A 7,644-nucleotide genomic window follows, 5' to 3' on the forward strand; every position below is an offset into this window, starting at 1 on the left:
TTTCCTTTCTTGTCTCTTGGGACTTCAAATGGTTCCTCGACGACCATCATTGTGTCCCAATCCGTCTCGAGGAAGACTTCCATCTTCATCATCCAAAATGAGATGTCCCCAAGGCTTCCTCCTTCAAACTTTGGAGGGACAATCAAGTCGGCCATCTTCTTATGCGTTGCTCTTCTCGGTAGTTAGTCCGTTGAAAAGCGACCTTTGCTCTGATACCACTTGTTGGAGGATCTTGCGGTCGGCTTGAAGGGGTGTTGGATAGACGGCACCCCCAAATCGTTAGCTTCCTACACTATTGTTAGCTTGCGCAGCGGAATACAAATAAAAACAAACAAGCTAAACTAAATACAAGACAAAGAAAGGAAATGCAAACCAAATCGCTAACACGTTCGATGTAACGTGGTTCGGAGATGATGCTCCTACTCCACGGCTGTCCGTAAGGTGGACGATCCCTCAATCCGTCGGTGGATTAGTCCCTGGAAACTCCGGCTAGCACAATCCTCCTTGTCGGTGGAGAAACCTCGCCACAACTCGATCAAGAACACTTGGATTGCTAGATCACTAGATGACTATTAATTAGGCTTTAACCAAGTCTAATTTCGTCAGGTTGACCGGCCATCCCAAGCTCCCTCTTATAGAGCTTGGGGAAATCAGCCTTGCTGATTTGCCCGTTACCAGTCGACTGGTCCTTGCACTAGTCGACTGGTGCCAACCCAACGTCTCTCTCAACGGCTATCTATCAGTCGAATGGTCCCTGGACCAGTCGACTGGTCCCAGCCGTTTTGGGCACAGAGAGCTTCTGTGCTCACCACCAGTTGACTGGTCCCAGTACCAATCAACTGGTACAACCCTAAACTTAGGGTTTCCCATCCCGAGTACATTTCTCTCATGCACTCGTACCCTCACGACTCACTTGACTCTTCTTTTGCAGCCTTGACCTCTTGCCTTCAAGCTTACTTCCTTTGGCTCTCGTCCCTCGGATGCATCCAAGCCCGTGGCTCGTCCCCAATGCCATCCTTCGCGTATGCCTCGAAGTCGCTTCCCTCGGCCCTTGTCCTTGCTGCCTTGTTCACGGTCCCTCGGATGCTCCATCCTTCACCGGACCCGAAGCCGTCAACCTGAGTCACATGTGTCACCTGCAGTCCTGCACAACTCAAGTACACATATCAAATAACGAGGGCAATCCTAACTTAAACCCTTTGCCCAAACACCAAAACACATGGTCCCACGGACAATAGGGATTGCTCCAACAATCTCCCCCTTTTTGGTGTTTGGCAATACGTTTAAGTTAGGGAAAACAAATAGCAAATAAACATGCTAATACAATGGACTTACGATGCCAAGGCTACACACTTGGACTTATAATGCCGAATGGACTTACGTTGCCAAGGCTACACACTTGGCAACCGCCAAATCAAATGTATTGGAACCTATCCCAAGGCTCCCCCTACACCTAAGCTCCCCATTGAGCTAGGATTTTCCCACAGGGCTTTTTAAGAACCTATCCCAAGGCTCCCCCTACGCAAAGGCACTAAAGGTTTTCCCAACTAAACCTTAATTCTCCCCCTTTGCCTAACATCCAAAAAGTTCTCCAACAATATCCCAATTGTTGAAAACTTTTCATCCAAACTGACCCTAAACTCATGTATTAATCCCCCTTGGATCTCATACATCTAAGTGAGTTGACATGGTCATAAACCAATGCTGAAAACAGTTTCAGACTGGCATCAGTCGACTGCCCTAAGTGCCAGTCGACTGGCCCCTTCGACACAACTTTACAGAACCATTTTGTGATCGAAAAACACTGTTACCAGTCGACTGGTATCTTTACCAGTCGACTGGTACCCTATTTCTGAAAAAATCAACCTTTTCAGGCCAACTTCAGAAATGCACCAGAAATTCCCTAGACCTCCAAAAATTCCCAAATTTTGTGGAGAGGTCTATTGTACCCTTGTCTACCTGGGAAAAATATATTTACAAAATATATCTATCACCAATCCCAAGATTGAAAAAAAATCCAAAACTAGCTAAATGGTTCAATTGATCCTTGACCTAAAGTCCTAGTTTTGGCTTCCTCTTGATATATTTGGCCATACCAACCCACAATGCATCCCTAGCATTGGTTTATATGGAATCTATACATCCAAAACCAATTATCATGCAAAATGACCCCAATGTCATATTTCCTTGCATGAAACATAATCCATGTGTGCCAAATCCCTAGGTTTGAGACTCAAATCCATCTCCAAACCTTTTGGCACACTCCATGGCTCCTCTAGACTCCCAAGTAGTACCCACCTGAGATCCATTGGCCATGGGTCCCAAATTGACTCTTAGAGCTCCCCCTAGAGCTCTTTGTCTTAGCCACCTCCCTAGGTGACTCATCCACAATGGCTAGGCCACAATGGTGCACCTTAGACACATCATCCTTGCCATAATCATACGCAACCCTAGCATATTTCTTCTCATTGTCTTTAGATGATTCTCCCTTGCCCTTATCATGTGCCACCCTAGCACATGGTCTCCTTTTGACCTTGGAGGGACTAGATCGGTATCCCAAGCCCGATCTATCATGGTTGGGTCTTTGGCTACCCAACACCATATTTAATTCCTTAGATCCAATAGTGAATCTCTTAAGGAATTTCTCCAAATTATCAAGCTTTGACTTCAAAGCTTGATTTTCCCTTTCTAGGTTCCTAACCCTAGAGTCAACATGTCCACCTTGGACATTCCTAGACCTACCCTTTCTAGGCATATGTCTCCCCTTCTTGGGATTAATGCCTTGGTTCTCTATTACCTTCTTCTCCTTAGGTAATGAGAATTTAACTTGCCTAGGTCTATCATGCATAGGCCTCTTAGGGTTATGATCGATATTTACCCTATTCCTATCATGATATCTAAAACCAAAATTTTGCATGGGTAAATAATAAGAATTATTTCTAACATGCATGGAGGAGTTTAAATTTGAATTAAACTTCAAGTTAGGATATACCTCCCTTACCCTTGAAGCTCCCCCTTGACTCTTGCTTCTCTTCTTCTTCTCCCATTTCTTTAGATGCGCTAGCTTCTTAATTTCTCCCTTCTTGGGGCATTTGGTGTGGTAGTGGCCCTTCTCTCCACACGTGAAGCATATGATGCGCAATCTCCTCCTTTGGGCTTCTTCACTCCTACAACCCATGTTAGTATTCAAAATAACTTGATTGGGTTTAGGAGTTACCTTCTTCTTACCCAATGGACACCTACTCTTGTAGTGTCCCTTCTCATTGCAACCGAAGCATACTATGTGATCTTTTGACATTGCTTCGGTGGAGGTGCTCACTAGGTTGACCTCATCCAAGATTTCTTCTTCATCCTCTTCACTTGTCTTGGATTCATCTTCAACCTTTGAGGATGTAGATGATGCCTCATCTTGCTTCTCCTCCTCGGATGTTGAGCATGACTCAACTTCCGGTTTCTCCTTCTCCTCTTCTTGAGCTACTAAGCCCATCTCCTTGGGCTCTATCTCCTCATGTGTAGGCAAAAATTCTTCTCCTAGAACTTTCTTTACCTTGCTCCACAACTCGTGGGCATTCTTGTATTCACCTACACGACTTATCACGTTAGAAGGCAAAATTTCAATCAATATTGATATTACCTTTGAATTTGCCTCCGATCGTGTCGTTTGCTCCTCCGTCCAATGTTGTGATCGGAGCTTCTTTCCTTTCTTGTCTCTTGGGACTTCAAATGGTTCCTCGACGACCATCATTGTGTCCCAATCCGTCTCGAGGAAGACTTCCATCTTCATCATCCAAAATGAGATGTCCCCAAGGCTTCCTCCTTCAAACTTTGGAGGGACAATCAAGTCGGCCATCTTCTTATGCGTTGCTCTTCTCGGCAGTTAGTCCGGTGAAAAGCGACCTTTGCTTTGATACCACTTGTTGGAGGATCTTGCGGTCGGCTTGAAGGGGGGTTGGATAGACGGCACCCCCAAATCGTTAGCTTCCTACACTATTGTTAGCTTGCGCAGCGGAATACAAATAAAAACAAACAAGCTAAACTAAATACAAGACAAAGAAAGGAAATGCAAACCAAATCGCTAACACGTTCGATGTAACGTGGTTCGGAGATGATGCTCCTACTCCACGGCTGTCCGTAAGGTGGACGATCCCTCAATCCGTCGGTGGATTAGTCCCCGGAAACTCCGGCTAGCACAATCCTCCTTGTCGGTGGAGAAACCTCGCCACAACTCGATCAAGAACACTTGGATTGCTAGAGCACTAGATGACTACTAATTAGGCTTTAACCAAGTCTAATTTCATCAGGTTGACCGGCCATCCCAAGCTCCCTCTTATAGAGCTTGGGGAAATCAGCCTTGCTGATTTGCCCGTTACCAGTCGACTGGTCCTTGCACCAGTCGACTGGTGCCAACCCAATGTCTCTCTCAACGGCTATCTATCAGTCGACTGGTCCCAGCCGTTTTGGGCACAGAGAGCTTCTGTGCTCACCACCAGTCGACTGGTACAACCCTAAACTTAGGGTTTCCCATCCCGAGTACATTTCTCTCATGCACTCGTACCCTCACGACTCACTTGACTCTTCTTTTGCAGTCTTGACCTCTTGCCTTCAAGCTTACTTCCTTTGGCTCTCGTCCCTCGGATGCATCCAAGCCCGCGGCTCATCCCCAATGCCATACTTCGCGTATGCCTCGAAGTAGCTTCCCTCGGCCCTTGTCCTTGTTGCCTTGTCCACAGTCCCTCGGATGCTCCATCCTTCACCGGACCCGAAGCCGTCAACCTGAGTCACATGTGTCACCTGCAGTCCTGCACAACTCAAGTACACATATCAAATAACGAGGGCAATCCTAACTTAAACCCTTTGCCCAAACACCAAAACACATGGTCCCACGGACCATTGGGATTGCTCCAACAGTGTGGTGGTATTTCTTGTACTATATGTAGACGACATTCTTGGTAGTTGGAAACAATATCAAAGTGTTGTTGGAAGTAGGGGTATGGTTGTCCAAACAATTCAATATGAAGAACTTAGGAGAATGTACACACATTCTTGGGATCAAAGACATACGGGATCACAAGAAAAGAATGTTGTGTTTATCCCGAGCTTCATACAATCCTTGCTCATTTTAGCATGCAGAACTCCAAGAAAGGTTTCTTACCTTTTAGGCATGGAGTAGCTTTATCTAAAGAGATGTCTCCGAAGATATCGAAGGAGATAAAGGACATGAAAGCAAGTTTCTTATGCTTCAGCTGTTGGAAAGCTTAATGTATGCTTTGCACGAGATCAGATATCTGTTTTACCCAGTGCATAGTTAGCAGATATCAAGATAACCCTGGACAAGGACATTGGTCTGCGGTAAAGCATATATTGAAGTACCTTAGAGGCACTAGAGATTATATACTAGCTTACAAGACAGATAATTTGTTCCCTATGGGTTGCATGGATTTAGACATCCAATCAGATAGGGACAATAGTAAGTCGATCTCGGGGTTTACTTTAGGAGGTGAAGTCATAACTATGGAAAAGTGATAAGCATAGGTGTTTTTTCGAACTCCACCATAGAAGATGAGTATATGGTAGCCTCTAAGGTAGCCATAGAAGTTGTATGGCTCAGATACTTCAAGATAGACTTAGATATGATTTCTGGTTTGCCCAAAATAATTTGGTGCAGTAGCAAACTCGAAGAAACCATAAGTCCATAAGGCAAGTAAACACAATAGAGCGCAAGTACCACCCAATACGAGAAATCGTATAACAAGGAGAAGTTGTTGCCGCTTAGATTACATCAAGTGATAACCTGGAAGATCCTTTCACTAAGACCCTTAAGGCAAGAGCTTTAGATGGGCATGCTGAAGGGTTGGGAATCAGATGTATGGCAGCATTTATGGCAGCATAGTCTTTTAGTATAAGTGGGAGATTGTTAGAGTGTATATTAAAAGCCTAGCTTTTGATATAAACATTTATCTAGAAATAAGAATCACATTGGTCAAATGTCTATATTTATGATAAATGTAGTTGTTCAATTAATTTATATTGTAGATAACATGGTGTGTGGTGTCACACATAGAGGATCATGTTATCAGTACCTTATAAATTACAAACAGTAGCTCATGACCAAGATGGAAAGGAACAAACCATTGGAAGGTCGTAGTGTAATTAGGTATTAGTTTATCTTAACTATATAATTACACTAGTACACTTAGAGTGTATTGAGTATGACCATTAGAGGTCGTTTCTTTTATACTGACTTTATAAAGAAACAAAGACCTCAGTTATTATGGAAGTGTGTGCTCTTAATCCTAATATAATAATAAGCACATATATTTGATATTTATTTCTTTAATTTATCAATGGGTGAGATTTAGTTCGATAAATCAATAAGACCGATAAGTTGGGAAATGATATCACTTATAGTGTGTGTTGTTGATTATAGAAGGAAACTGTGTCCTAGTGATCTAGGTTGATAATGTCCCCAAAAGGAGCTCATAAGGATTGTTATGTTAAACCCTACAGGTGGACTTTGTCCGACATGACGATAAGGTTGAGTGGTAGTACTCTTGGACTAAGATATTAATTAAGTGAGTTGTCAGTAACTCATTTAATTAGTGGGCATTCGACATCTTAAACACAGGGAGACTAACACACTCATAATAAGAAGGAGCCCAAAATGTAATTTGGGATTGGTGCGGTAGTTCAATAATAATTCTTTAGTGGAATGAATTATTATTGATGAAATTAAGTTGTGTGTTCGGGGCGAACACGGGATTCTTAATTTCATCGGGAGACCAAAACCAATTTCTCCTCTCGGTCCCTATCGTAACCTCTTGTATATAGAGATTTATACCCACCACATACCCACCTTCTTACCCACTCTTTGGTGGCCAGCTAAGCTAGCTTGGAACCCAAGCTAGGGCCGGCCAAGACCCAAGGATTGAGCCAAGTTAATTGACCGGCCATGGCTTGGAGCCCAAGCTTGATTGGTCGGCCATATTAAAAGGGAATTTATTTTATTTAAAAATTTTTCTTATGTGGATAACATGGTTTTAAAAGAGAGTTTAAAATTTAAAATCTTTTCTTTTATAACTTTCTACAAAAGATTAAGAAAAGATTTAAAATCTTTCCTTATTTGTAGATTGAAAGGAGGATTTTAATTTTTAAGAAAACTTTCCTTTTTTGTAACCATGTTCATGATTTTTTTAAAAAAAGAGAGAGTTTAATAATTAAATATTTCTTTTTATAAGTTTCTACAAAAGATTAAGAGAAGATTTAATATCTTTCCTTATTTGTAGATTGAAAAGATATTTTAATTTTTAGAGATAACTTTTTTTTTTGGAAATTATCCACATGTTTAAAAGAAAATTTTTAATTTATAAAATTTCCTTTGTACTAACCAATCATGAAGAGATAAAAATTATTGGAGAAATTTTTATAAATTTCCGGAAGCAAATAAGGAAGTTTTAATTTGTGTTTAAAATTTTATTTGCTTGGAGATTTTAAAGTGGCCGACCATTGAAATAATGAAAAGAAAATTGATTTTTAATTAAATAAATTTTCCTTTTCATGGCAAAAGAATTAAGGAAGTTTTTATTAAAATTTCCTTATTTGCCAAGACCAAGGATTATAAAAGAGGAGGTAGAGGAGCTTTCATGT

This window comes from Zingiber officinale, chromosome 9A (assembly GCF_018446385.1).
Source record: "Zingiber officinale cultivar Zhangliang chromosome 9A, Zo_v1.1, whole genome shotgun sequence".
NCBI lineage: Eukaryota > Viridiplantae > Streptophyta > Magnoliopsida > Zingiberales > Zingiberaceae > Zingiber > Zingiber officinale.